Below are 13414 nucleotides of genomic sequence, written 5' to 3' on the forward strand. Positions count from 1 at the left end.
GTTTTCTAAATGTCCGTCTACATAATCACATTCATCGCAATAAACTGAAGTGTTTTAATATGCCTAAATACAATTTGGCAGAATACCTCACTTCACATTCTCACTGCAACAAAAAAAAAACCTGCAGAAATGTCTGTGGAATGGATCTGCATCTTGGAACAACAGAATCCATCTTATTGACTGATTTTATCAGGAAATAAGTGGACCAGGGACATGTCTGTGGCGTGGTAATGGTTGACCAGGGAAATGTCTGTGGAATGGTAATGATTGACCAGGGAAATGTCTGTGGCATGGTAATGATTGACCAGGGAAATGTCTGTGTTATGGTAATGGTTGACCAGGGAAATGTCTGTTGTCATGGAAATGGTTGACCAGGGAAATGTCTGTGGCATGGTAATGGTTGACATTTACTGTGGTCTTAAATGACAAACTGTCCTATAAATGATTTAATAATCTAGCAAATAAAAGACCTCAATCCAGATTACGTCATGAGGGCACAAAATGATCCATTCACAAGTAGGCCTTTTCCTTGACATTATCAGGACATGACAGGCATAATCACCAGTGCTACAATAACATATCGCACACATCCGGGTTATCAGAAGACCAAAATGTATCTCTGAGGCCTTAGTTGACTTATAAACAGACCCCAGTCATTCATCTGATAAGTAAAAAAAATGGAAATAGTCTCAAATCTCCTTCTCAACACGAAACTCAATAGAACTCCGAATTTAACACATTCCTAGCTTATTTTTAACATCAAGATCAGGGGAGAGCGCGAACGCAGTCCCCCACTACCAGAAATTATGCAATCGAGATTTCCACATTTGAGAAATTCGCAGGGGTCAGCACAGCCGGAGTGCAATGGCTGAGCCTCGCCCTGGGTGAACCGCCTTCGTGATCACGGTGTCTCCCTTGCCAGGTAAGTATGAGTTGTACACGTTGGTAGAGGAGCACTCCTTCCAGGACAAAGGTGTTTGACTCACGGTTACCACTTCTACTACTGATAATACCACATCATATTGAACAGGGTTTAATGACGTTTACGAATACAGTTGCGGACAAGGCGAAAAAAAAGCAATACATTTTGTTTTACTATATTATATCACGGACCGACTATTTTCCCATCAAGCAACACGGTATAAATTATATATGCATTGAATTTGTTTTCTAAATGTCCGTCTACATAATCACATTCATCGCAATAAACTGAAGTGTTTTAATATGCCTAAATACAATTTGGCAGAATACCTCACTTCACATTCTCACTGCAACAAAAAAAAAACCTGCAGAAATGTCTGTGGAATGGATCTGCATCTTGGAACAACAGAATCCATCTTATTGACTGATTTTATCAGGAAATAAGTGGACCAGGGACATGTCTGTGGCGTGGTAATGGTTGACCAGGGAAATGTCTGTGGAATGGTAATGATTGACCAGGGAAATGTCTGTGGCATGGTAATGATTGACCAGGGAAATGTCTGTGTTATGGTAATGGTTGACCAGGGAAATGTCTGTTGTCATGGAAATGGTTGACCAGGGAAATGTCTGTGGCATGGTAATGGTTGACATTTACTGTGGTCTTAAATGACAAACTGTCCTATAAATGATTTAATAATCTAGCAAATAAAAGACCTCAATCCAGATTACGTCATGAGGGCACAAAATGATCCATTCACAAGTAGGCCTTTTCCTTGACATTATCAGGACATGACAGGCATAATCACCAGTGCTACAATAACATATCGCACACATCCGGGTTATCAGAAGACCAAAATGTATCTCTGAGGCCTTAGTTGACTTATAAACAGACCCCAGTCATTCATCTGATAAGTAAAAAAAATGGAAATAGTCTCAAATCTCCTTCTCAACACGAAACTCAATAGAACTCCGAATTTAACACATTCCTAGCTTATTTTTAACATCAAGATCAGGGGAGAGCGCGAACGCAGTCCCCCACTACCAGAAATTATGCAATCGAGATTTCCACATTTGAGAAATTCGCAGGGGTCAGCACAGCCGGAGTGCAATGGCTGAGCCTCGCCCTGGGTGAACCGCCTTCGTGATCACGGTGTCTCCCTTGCCAGGTAAGTATGAGTTGTACACGTTGGTAGAGGAGCACTCCTTCCAGGACAAAGGTGTTTGACTCACGGTTACCACTTCTACTACTGATAATACCACATCATATTGAACAGGGTTTAATGACGTTTACGAATACAGTTGCGGACAAGGCGAAAAAAAAGCAATACATTTTGTTTTACTATATTATATCACGGACCGACTATTTTCCCATCAAGCAACACGGTATAAATTATATATGCATTGAATTTGTTTTCTAAATGTCCGTCTACATAATCACATTCATCGCAATAAACTGAAGTGTTTTAATATGCCTAAATACAATTTGGCAGAATACCTCACTTCACATTCTCACTGCAACAAAAAAAAAACCTGCAGAAATGTCTGTGGAATGGATCTGCATCTTGGAACAACAGAATCCATCTTATTGACTGATTTTATCAGGAAATAAGTGGACCAGGGACATGTCTGTGGCGTGGTAATGGTTGACCAGGGAAATGTCTGTGGAATGGTAATGATTGACCAGGGAAATGTCTGTGGCATGGTAATGATTGACCAGGGAAATGTCTGTGTTATGGTAATGGTTGACCAGGGAAATGTCTGTTGTCATGGAAATGGTTGACCAGGGAAATGTCTGTGGCATGGTAATGGTTGACATTTACTGTGGTCTTAAATGACAAACTGTCCTATAAATGATTTAATAATCTAGCAAATAAAAGACCTCAATCCAGATTACGTCATGAGGGCACAAAATGATCCATTCACAAGTAGGCCTTTTCCTTGACATTATCAGGACATGACAGGCATAATCACCAGTGCTACAATAACATATCGCACACATCCGGGTTATCAGAAGACCAAAATGTATCTCTGAGGCCTTAGTTGACTTATAAACAGACCCCAGTCATTCATCTGATAAGTAAAAAAAATGGAAATAGTCTCAAATCTCCTTCTCAACACGAAACTCAATAGAACTCCGAATTTAACACATTCCTAGCTTATTTTTAACATCAAGATCAGGGGAGAGCGCGAACGCAGTCCCCCACTACCAGAAATTATGCAATCGAGATTTCCACATTTGAGAAATTCGCAGGGGTCAGCACAGCCGGAGTGCAATGGCTGAGCCTCGCCCTGGGTGAACCGCCTTCGTGATCACGGTGTCTCCCTTGCCAGGTAAGTATGAGTTGTACACGTTGGTAGAGGAGCACTCCTTCCAGGACAAAGGTGTTTGACTCACGGTTACCACTTCTACTACTGATAATACCACATCATATTGAACAGGGTTTAATGACGTTTACGAATACAGTTGCGGACAAGGCGAAAAAAAAGCAATACATTTTGTTTTACTATATTATATCACGGACCGACTATTTTCCCATCAAGCAACACGGTATAAATTATATATGCATTGAATTTGTTTTCTAAATGTCCGTCTACATAATCACATTCATCGCAATAAACTGAAGTGTTTTAATATGCCTAAATACAATTTGGCAGAATACCTCACTTCACATTCTCACTGCAACAAAAAAAAAACCTGCAGAAATGTCTGTGGAATGGATCTGCATCTTGGAACAACAGAATCCATCTTATTGACTGATTTTATCAGGAAATAAGTGGACCAGGGACATGTCTGTGGCGTGGTAATGGTTGACCAGGGAAATGTCTGTGGAATGGTAATGATTGACCAGGGAAATGTCTGTGGCATGGTAATGATTGACCAGGGAAATGTCTGTGTTATGGTAATGGTTGACCAGGGAAATGTCTGTTGTCATGGAAATGGTTGACCAGGGAAATGTCTGTGGCATGGTAATGGTTGACATTTACTGTGGTCTTAAATGACAAACTGTCCTATAAATGATTTAATAATCTAGCAAATAAAAGACCTCAATCCAGATTACGTCATGAGGGCACAAAATGATCCATTCACAAGTAGGCCTTTTCCTTGACATTATCAGGACATGACAGGCATAATCACCAGTGCTACAATAACATATCGCACACATCCGGGTTATCAGAAGACCAAAATGTATCTCTGAGGCCTTAGTTGACTTATAAACAGACCCCAGTCATTCATCTGATAAGTAAAAAAAAATGGAAATAGTCTCAAATCTCCTTCTCAACACGAAACTCAATAGAACTCCGAATTTAACACATTCCTAGCTTATTTTTAACATCAAGATCAGGGGAGAGCGCGAACGCAGTCCCCCACTACCAGAAATTATGCAATCGAGATTTCCACATTTGAGAAATTCGCAGGGGTCAGCACAGCCGGAGTGCAATGGCTGAGCCTCGCCCTGGGTGAACCGCCTTCGTGATCACGGTGTCTCCCTTGCCAGGTAAGTATGAGTTGTACACGTTGGTAGAGGAGCACTCCTTCCAGGACAAAGGTGTTTGACTCACGGTTACCACTTCTACTACTGATAATACCACATCATATTGAACAGGGTTTAATGACGTTTACGAATACAGTTGCGGACAAGGCGAAAAAAAAGCAATACATTTTGTTTTACTATATTATATCACGGACCGACTATTTTCCCATCAAGCAACACGGTATAAATTATATATGCATTGAATTTGTTTTCTAAATGTCCGTCTACATAATCACATTCATCGCAATAAACTGAAGTGTTTTAATATGCCTAAATACAATTTGGCAGAATACCTCACTTCACATTCTCACTGCAACAAAAAAAAAACCTGCAGAAATGTCTGTGGAATGGATCTGCATCTTGGAACAACAGAATCCATCTTATTGACTGATTTTATCAGGAAATAAGTGGACCAGGGACATGTCTGTGGCGTGGTAATGGTTGACCAGGGAAATGTCTGTGGAATGGTAATGATTGACCAGGGAAATGTCTGTGGCATGGTAATGATTGACCAGGGAAATGTCTGTGTTATGGTAATGGTTGACCAGGGAAATGTCTGTTGTCATGGAAATGGTTGACCAGGGAAATGTCTGTGGCATGGTAATGGTTGACATTTACTGTGGTCTTAAATGACAAACTGTCCTATAAATGATTTAATAATCTAGCAAATAAAAGACCTCAATCCAGATTACGTCATGAGGGCACAAAATGATCCATTCACAAGTAGGCCTTTTCCTTGACATTATCAGGACATGACAGGCATAATCACCAGTGCTACAATAACATATCGCACACATCCGGGTTATCAGAAGACCAAAATGTATCTCTGAGGCCTTAGTTGACTTATAAACAGACCCCAGTCATTCATCTGATAAGTAAAAAAAATGGAAATAGTCTCAAATCTCCTTCTCAACACGAAACTCAATAGAACTCCGAATTTAACACATTCCTAGCTTATTTTTAACATCAAGATCAGGGGAGAGCGCGAACGCAGTCCCCCACTACCAGAAATTATGCAATCGAGATTTCCACATTTGAGAAATTCGCAGGGGTCAGCACAGCCGGAGTGCAATGGCTGAGCCTCGCCCTGGGTGAACCGCCTTCGTGATCACGGTGTCTCCCTTGCCAGGTAAGTATGAGTTGTACACGTTGGTAGAGGAGCACTCCTTCCAGGACAAAGGTGTTTGACTCACGGTTACCACTTCTACTACTGATAATACCACATCATATTGAACAGGGTTTAATGACGTTTACGAATACAGTTGCGGACAAGGCGAAAAAAAAGCAATACATTTTGTTTTACTATATTATATCACGGACCGACTATTTTCCCATCAAGCAACACGGTATAAATTATATATGCATTGAATTTGTTTTCTAAATGTCCGTCTACATAATCACATTCATCGCAATAAACTGAAGTGTTTTAATATGCCTAAATACAATTTGGCAGAATACCTCACTTCACATTCTCACTGCAACAAAAAAAAAACCTGCAGAAATGTCTGTGGAATGGATCTGCATCTTGGAACAACAGAATCCATCTTATTGACTGATTTTATCAGGAAATAAGTGGACCAGGGACATGTCTGTGGCGTGGTAATGGTTGACCAGGGAAATGTCTGTGGAATGGTAATGATTGACCAGGGAAATGTCTGTGGCATGGTAATGATTGACCAGGGAAATGTCTGTGTTATGGTAATGGTTGACCAGGGAAATGTCTGTTGTCATGGAAATGGTTGACCAGGGAAATGTCTGTGGCATGGTAATGGTTGACATTTACTGTGGTCTTAAATGACAAACTGTCCTATAAATGATTTAATAATCTAGCAAATAAAAGACCTCAATCCAGATTACGTCATGAGGGCACAAAATGATCCATTCACAAGTAGGCCTTTTCCTTGACATTATCAGGACATGACAGGCATAATCACCAGTGCTACAATAACATATCGCACACATCCGGGTTATCAGAAGACCAAAATGTATCTCTGAGGCCTTAGTTGACTTATAAACAGACCCCAGTCATTCATCTGATAAGTAAAAAAAAATGGAAATAGTCTCAAATCTCCTTCTCAACACGAAACTCAATAGAACTCCGAATTTAACACATTCCTAGCTTATTTTTAACATCAAGATCAGGGGAGAGCGCGAACGCAGTCCCCCACTACCAGAAATTATGCAATCGAGATTTCCACATTTGAGAAATTCGCAGGGGTCAGCACAGCCGGAGTGCAATGGCTGAGCCTCGCCCTGGGTGAACCGCCTTCGTGATCACGGTGTCTCCCTTGCCAGGTAAGTATGAGTTGTACACGTTGGTAGAGGAGCACTCCTTCCAGGACAAAGGTGTTTGACTCACGGTTACCACTTCTACTACTGATAATACCACATCATATTGAACAGGGTTTAATGACGTTTACGAATACAGTTGCGGACAAGGCGAAAAAAAAGCAATACATTTTGTTTTACTATATTATATCACGGACCGACTATTTTCCCATCAAGCAACACGGTATAAATTATATATGCATTGAATTTGTTTTCTAAATGTCCGTCTACATAATCACATTCATCGCAATAAACTGAAGTGTTTTAATATGCCTAAATACAATTTGGCAGAATACCTCACTTCACATTCTCACTGCAACAAAAAAAAAACCTGCAGAAATGTCTGTGGAATGGATCTGCATCTTGGAACAACAGAATCCATCTTATTGACTGATTTTATCAGGAAATAAGTGGACCAGGGACATGTCTGTGGCGTGGTAATGGTTGACCAGGGAAATGTCTGTGGAATGGTAATGATTGACCAGGGAAATGTCTGTGGCATGGTAATGATTGACCAGGGAAATGTCTGTGTTATGGTAATGGTTGACCAGGGAAATGTCTGTTGTCATGGAAATGGTTGACCAGGGAAATGTCTGTGGCATGGTAATGGTTGACATTTACTGTGGTCTTAAATGACAAACTGTCCTATAAATGATTTAATAATCTAGCAAATAAAAGACCTCAATCCAGATTACGTCATGAGGGCACAAAATGATCCATTCACAAGTAGGCCTTTTCCTTGACATTATCAGGACATGACAGGCATAATCACCAGTGCTACAATAACATATCGCACACATCCGGGTTATCAGAAGACCAAAATGTATCTCTGAGGCCTTAGTTGACTTATAAACAGACCCCAGTCATTCATCTGATAAGTAAAAAAAAATGGAAATAGTCTCAAATCTCCTTCTCAACACGAAACTCAATAGAACTCCGAATTTAACACATTCCTAGCTTATTTTTAACATCAAGATCAGGGGAGAGCGCGAACGCAGTCCCCCACTACCAGAAATTATGCAATCGAGATTTCCACATTTGAGAAATTCGCAGGGGTCAGCACAGCCGGAGTGCAATGGCTGAGCCTCGCCCTGGGTGAACCGCCTTCGTGATCACGGTGTCTCCCTTGCCAGGTAAGTATGAGTTGTACACGTTGGTAGAGGAGCACTCCTTCCAGGACAAAGGTGTTTGACTCACGGTTACCACTTCTACTACTGATAATACCACATCATATTGAACAGGGTTTAATGACGTTTACGAATACAGTTGCGGACAAGGCGAAAAAAAAGCAATACATTTTGTTTTACTATATTATATCACGGACCGACTATTTTCCCATCAAGCAACACGGTATAAATTATATATGCATTGAATTTGTTTTCTAAATGTCCGTCTACATAATCACATTCATCGCAATAAACTGAAGTGTTTTAATATGCCTAAATACAATTTGGCAGAATACCTCACTTCACATTCTCACTGCAACAAAAAAAAAACCTGCAGAAATGTCTGTGGAATGGATCTGCATCTTGGAACAACAGAATCCATCTTATTGACTGATTTTATCAGGAAATAAGTGGACCAGGGACATGTCTGTGGCGTGGTAATGGTTGACCAGGGAAATGTCTGTGGAATGGTAATGATTGACCAGGGAAATGTCTGTGGCATGGTAATGATTGACCAGGGAAATGTCTGTGTTATGGTAATGGTTGACCAGGGAAATGTCTGTTGTCATGGAAATGGTTGACCAGGGAAATGTCTGTGGCATGGTAATGGTTGACATTTACTGTGGTCTTAAATGACAAACTGTCCTATAAATGATTTAATAATCTAGCAAATAAAAGACCTCAATCCAGATTACGTCATGAGGGCACAAAATGATCCATTCACAAGTAGGCCTTTTCCTTGACATTATCAGGACATGACAGGCATAATCACCAGTGCTACAATAACATATCGCACACATCCGGGTTATCAGAAGACCAAAATGTATCTCTGAGGCCTTAGTTGACTTATAAACAGACCCCAGTCATTCATCTGATAAGTAAAAAAAAATGGAAATAGTCTCAAATCTCCTTCTCAACACGAAACTCAATAGAACTCCGAATTTAACACATTCCTAGCTTATTTTTAACATCAAGATCAGGGGAGAGCGCGAACGCAGTCCCCCACTACCAGAAATTATGCAATCGAGATTTCCACATTTGAGAAATTCGCAGGGGTCAGCACAGCCGGAGTGCAATGGCTGAGCCTCGCCCTGGGTGAACCGCCTTCGTGATCACGGTGTCTCCCTTGCCAGGTAAGTATGAGTTGTACACGTTGGTAGAGGAGCACTCCTTCCAGGACAAAGGTGTTTGACTCACGGTTACCACTTCTACTACTGATAATACCACATCATATTGAACAGGGTTTAATGACGTTTACGAATACAGTTGCGGACAAGGCGAAAAAAAAGCAATACATTTTGTTTTACTATATTATATCACGGACCGACTATTTTCCCATCAAGCAACACGGTATAAATTATATATGCATTGAATTTGTTTTCTAAATGTCCGTCTACATAATCACATTCATCGCAATAAACTGAAGTGTTTTAATATGCCTAAATACAATTTGGCAGAATACCTCACTTCACATTCTCACTGCAACAAAAAAAAAACCTGCAGAAATGTCTGTGGAATGGATCTGCATCTTGGAACAACAGAATCCATCTTATTGACTGATTTTATCAGGAAATAAGTGGACCAGGGACATGTCTGTGGCGTGGTAATGGTTGACCAGGGAAATGTCTGTGGAATGGTAATGATTGACCAGGGAAATGTCTGTGGCATGGTAATGATTGACCAGGGAAATGTCTGTGTTATGGTAATGGTTGACCAGGGAAATGTCTGTTGTCATGGAAATGGTTGACCAGGGAAATGTCTGTGGCATGGTAATGGTTGACATTTACTGTGGTCTTAAATGACAAACTGTCCTATAAATGATTTAATAATCTAGCAAATAAAAGACCTCAATCCAGATTACGTCATGAGGGCACAAAATGATCCATTCACAAGTAGGCCTTTTCCTTGACATTATCAGGACATGACAGGCATAATCACCAGTGCTACAATAACATATCGCACACATCCGGGTTATCAGAAGACCAAAATGTATCTCTGAGGCCTTAGTTGACTTATAAACAGACCCCAGTCATTCATCTGATAAGTAAAAAAAAATGGAAATAGTCTCAAATCTCCTTCTCAACACGAAACTCAATAGAACTCCGAATTTAACACATTCCTAGCTTATTTTTAACATCAAGATCAGGGGAGAGCGCGAACGCAGTCCCCCACTACCAGAAATTATGCAATCGAGATTTCCACATTTGAGAAATTCGCAGGGGTCAGCACAGCCGGAGTGCAATGGCTGAGCCTCGCCCTGGGTGAACCGCCTTCGTGATCACGGTGTCTCCCTTGCCAGGTAAGTATGAGTTGTACACGTTGGTAGAGGAGCACTCCTTCCAGGACAAAGGTGTTTGACTCACGGTTACCACTTCTACTACTGATAATACCACATCATATTGAACAGGGTTTAATGACGTTTACGAATACAGTTGCGGACAAGGCGAAAAAAAAGCAATACATTTTGTTTTACTATATTATATCACGGACCGACTATTTTCCCATCAAGCAACACGGTATAAATTATATATGCATTGAATTTGTTTTCTAAATGTCCGTCTACATAATCACATTCATCGCAATAAACTGAAGTGTTTTAATATGCCTAAATACAATTTGGCAGAATACCTCACTTCACATTCTCACTGCAACAAAAAAAAAACCTGCAGAAATGTCTGTGGAATGGATCTGCATCTTGGAACAACAGAATCCATCTTATTGACTGATTTTATCAGGAAATAAGTGGACCAGGGACATGTCTGTGGCGTGGTAATGGTTGACCAGGGAAATGTCTGTGGAATGGTAATGATTGACCAGGGAAATGTCTGTGGCATGGTAATGATTGACCAGGGAAATGTCTGTGTTATGGTAATGGTTGACCAGGGAAATGTCTGTTGTCATGGAAATGGTTGACCAGGGAAATGTCTGTGGCATGGTAATGGTTGACATTTACTGTGGTCTTAAATGACAAACTGTCCTATAAATGATTTAATAATCTAGCAAATAAAAGACCTCAATCCAGATTACGTCATGAGGGCACAAAATGATCCATTCACAAGTAGGCCTTTTCCTTGACATTATCAGGACATGACAGGCATAATCACCAGTGCTACAATAACATATCGCACACATCCGGGTTATCAGAAGACCAAAATGTATCTCTGAGGCCTTAGTTGACTTATAAACAGACCCCAGTCATTCATCTGATAAGTAAAAAAAAATGGAAATAGTCTCAAATCTCCTTCTCAACACGAAACTCAATAGAACTCCGAATTTAACACATTCCTAGCTTATTTTTAACATCAAGATCAGGGGAGAGCGCGAACGCAGTCCCCCACTACCAGAAATTATGCAATCGAGATTTCCACATTTGAGAAATTCGCAGGGGTCAGCACAGCCGGAGTGCAATGGCTGAGCCTCGCCCTGGGTGAACCGCCTTCGTGATCACGGTGTCTCCCTTGCCAGGTAAGTATGAGTTGTACACGTTGGTAGAGGAGCACTCCTTCCAGGACAAAGGTGTTTGACTCACGGTTACCACTTCTACTACTGATAATACCACATCATATTGAACAGGGTTTAATGACGTTTACGAATACAGTTGCGGACAAGGCGAAAAAAAAGCAATACATTTTGTTTTACTATATTATATCACGGACCGACTATTTTCCCATCAAGCAACACGGTATAAATTATATATGCATTGAATTTGTTTTCTAAATGTCCGTCTACATAATCACATTCATCGCAATAAACTGAAGTGTTTTAATATGCCTAAATACAATTTGGCAGAATACCTCACTTCACATTCTCACTGCAACAAAAAAAAAACCTGCAGAAATGTCTGTGGAATGGATCTGCATCTTGGAACAACAGAATCCATCTTATTGACTGATTTTATCAGGAAATAAGTGGACCAGGGACATGTCTGTGGCGTGGTAATGGTTGACCAGGGAAATGTCTGTGGAATGGTAATGATTGACCAGGGAAATGTCTGTGGCATGGTAATGATTGACCAGGGAAATGTCTGTGTTATGGTAATGGTTGACCAGGGAAATGTCTGTTGTCATGGAAATGGTTGACCAGGGAAATGTCTGTGGCATGGTAATGGTTGACATTTACTGTGGTCTTAAATGACAAACTGTCCTATAAATGATTTAATAATCTAGCAAATAAAAGACCTCAATCCAGATTACGTCATGAGGGCACAAAATGATCCATTCACAAGTAGGCCTTTTCCTTGACATTATCAGGACATGACAGGCATAATCACCAGTGCTACAATAACATATCGCACACATCCGGGTTATCAGAAGACCAAAATGTATCTCTGAGGCCTTAGTTGACTTATAAACAGACCCCAGTCATTCATCTGATAAGTAAAAAAAAATGGAAATAGTCTCAAATCTCCTTCTCAACACGAAACTCAATAGAACTCCGAATTTAACACATTCCTAGCTTATTTTTAACATCAAGATCAGGGGAGAGCGCGAACGCAGTCCCCCACTACCAGAAATTATGCAATCGAGATTTCCACATTTGAGAAATTCGCAGGGGTCAGCACAGCCGGAGTGCAATGGCTGAGCCTCGCCCTGGGTGAACCGCCTTCGTGATCACGGTGTCTCCCTTGCCAGGTAAGTATGAGTTGTACACGTTGGTAGAGGAGCACTCCTTCCAGGACAAAGGTGTTTGACTCACGGTTACCACTTCTACTACTGATAATACCACATCATATTGAACAGGGTTTAATGACGTTTACGAATACAGTTGCGGACAAGGCGAAAAAAAAGCAATACATTTTGTTTTACTATATTATATCACGGACCGACTATTTTCCCATCAAGCAACACGGTATAAATTATATATGCATTGAATTTGTTTTCTAAATGTCCGTCTACATAATCACATTCATCGCAATAAACTGAAGTGTTTTAATATGCCTAAATACAATTTGGCAGAATACCTCACTTCACATTCTCACTGCAACAAAAAAAAAACCTGCAGAAATGTCTGTGGAATGGATCTGCATCTTGGAACAACAGAATCCATCTTATTGACTGATTTTATCAGGAAATAAGTGGACCAGGGACATGTCTGTGGCGTGGTAATGGTTGACCAGGGAAATGTCTGTGGAATGGTAATGATTGACCAGGGAAATGTCTGTGGCATGGTAATGATTGACCAGGGAAATGTCTGTGTTATGGTAATGGTTGACCAGGGAAATGTCTGTGGCATGGTAATGGTTGACCAGGGCAATGACTGTGGCATGGTAATGGTTGACATTTACTGTGGTCTTAAATGACAAACTGTCCTATAAATGATTTAATAATCTAGCAAATAAAAGACCTCAATCCAGATTACGTCATGAGGGCACAAAATGATCCATTCACAAGTAGGCCTTTTCCTTGACATTATCAGGACATGACAGGCATAATCACCAGTGCTACAATAACATATCGCACACATCCG

General features: G+C 40.5%; 11 non-coding genes across 11 annotated transcripts; all 11 read right to left on the bottom strand.

The window, feature by feature from the left end:
• Positions 1 to 766: 766 nt before the first annotated feature.
• Positions 767 to 930, bottom strand: LOC139395807 (U1 spliceosomal RNA). Its single transcript, XR_011630598.1, has one exon. It is a non-coding gene; the product is annotated as a U1 spliceosomal RNA (small nuclear RNA).
• A 1001-nt stretch (positions 931 to 1931) lies between these two features.
• On the bottom strand, positions 1932 to 2095 carry LOC139395808 (U1 spliceosomal RNA). The gene has a single exon (XR_011630599.1). It is a non-coding gene; the product is annotated as a U1 spliceosomal RNA (small nuclear RNA).
• Positions 2096 to 3096: 1001 nt separating this feature from the next.
• On the bottom strand, positions 3097 to 3260 carry LOC139395809 (U1 spliceosomal RNA). Its single transcript, XR_011630600.1, has one exon. It is a non-coding gene; the product is annotated as a U1 spliceosomal RNA (small nuclear RNA).
• Positions 3261 to 4262: 1002 nt separating this feature from the next.
• Positions 4263 to 4426, bottom strand: LOC139395810 (U1 spliceosomal RNA). Its single transcript, XR_011630601.1, has one exon. It is a non-coding gene; the product is annotated as a U1 spliceosomal RNA (small nuclear RNA).
• Positions 4427 to 5427: 1001 nt separating this feature from the next.
• LOC139395811 (U1 spliceosomal RNA) lies at positions 5428 to 5591 on the bottom strand. The gene has a single exon (XR_011630602.1). It is a non-coding gene; the product is annotated as a U1 spliceosomal RNA (small nuclear RNA).
• Positions 5592 to 6593: 1002 nt separating this feature from the next.
• Positions 6594 to 6757, bottom strand: LOC139395812 (U1 spliceosomal RNA). The gene has a single exon (XR_011630603.1). It is a non-coding gene; the product is annotated as a U1 spliceosomal RNA (small nuclear RNA).
• Positions 6758 to 7759: 1002 nt separating this feature from the next.
• On the bottom strand, positions 7760 to 7923 carry LOC139395813 (U1 spliceosomal RNA). The gene has a single exon (XR_011630604.1). It is a non-coding gene; the product is annotated as a U1 spliceosomal RNA (small nuclear RNA).
• Positions 7924 to 8925: 1002 nt separating this feature from the next.
• LOC139395814 (U1 spliceosomal RNA) lies at positions 8926 to 9089 on the bottom strand. Its single transcript, XR_011630605.1, has one exon. It is a non-coding gene; the product is annotated as a U1 spliceosomal RNA (small nuclear RNA).
• Positions 9090 to 10091: 1002 nt separating this feature from the next.
• On the bottom strand, positions 10092 to 10255 carry LOC139395815 (U1 spliceosomal RNA). The gene has a single exon (XR_011630606.1). It is a non-coding gene; the product is annotated as a U1 spliceosomal RNA (small nuclear RNA).
• Positions 10256 to 11257: 1002 nt separating this feature from the next.
• Positions 11258 to 11421, bottom strand: LOC139395816 (U1 spliceosomal RNA). The gene has a single exon (XR_011630607.1). It is a non-coding gene; the product is annotated as a U1 spliceosomal RNA (small nuclear RNA).
• A 1002-nt stretch (positions 11422 to 12423) lies between these two features.
• Positions 12424 to 12587, bottom strand: LOC139395818 (U1 spliceosomal RNA). Its single transcript, XR_011630609.1, has one exon. It is a non-coding gene; the product is annotated as a U1 spliceosomal RNA (small nuclear RNA).
• Positions 12588 to 13414: the final 827 nt, after the last annotated feature.

Source organism: Oncorhynchus clarkii, unplaced genomic scaffold (genome assembly GCF_045791955.1).
Source record: "Oncorhynchus clarkii lewisi isolate Uvic-CL-2024 unplaced genomic scaffold, UVic_Ocla_1.0 unplaced_contig_4922_pilon_pilon, whole genome shotgun sequence".
NCBI lineage: Eukaryota > Metazoa > Chordata > Actinopteri > Salmoniformes > Salmonidae > Oncorhynchus > Oncorhynchus clarkii.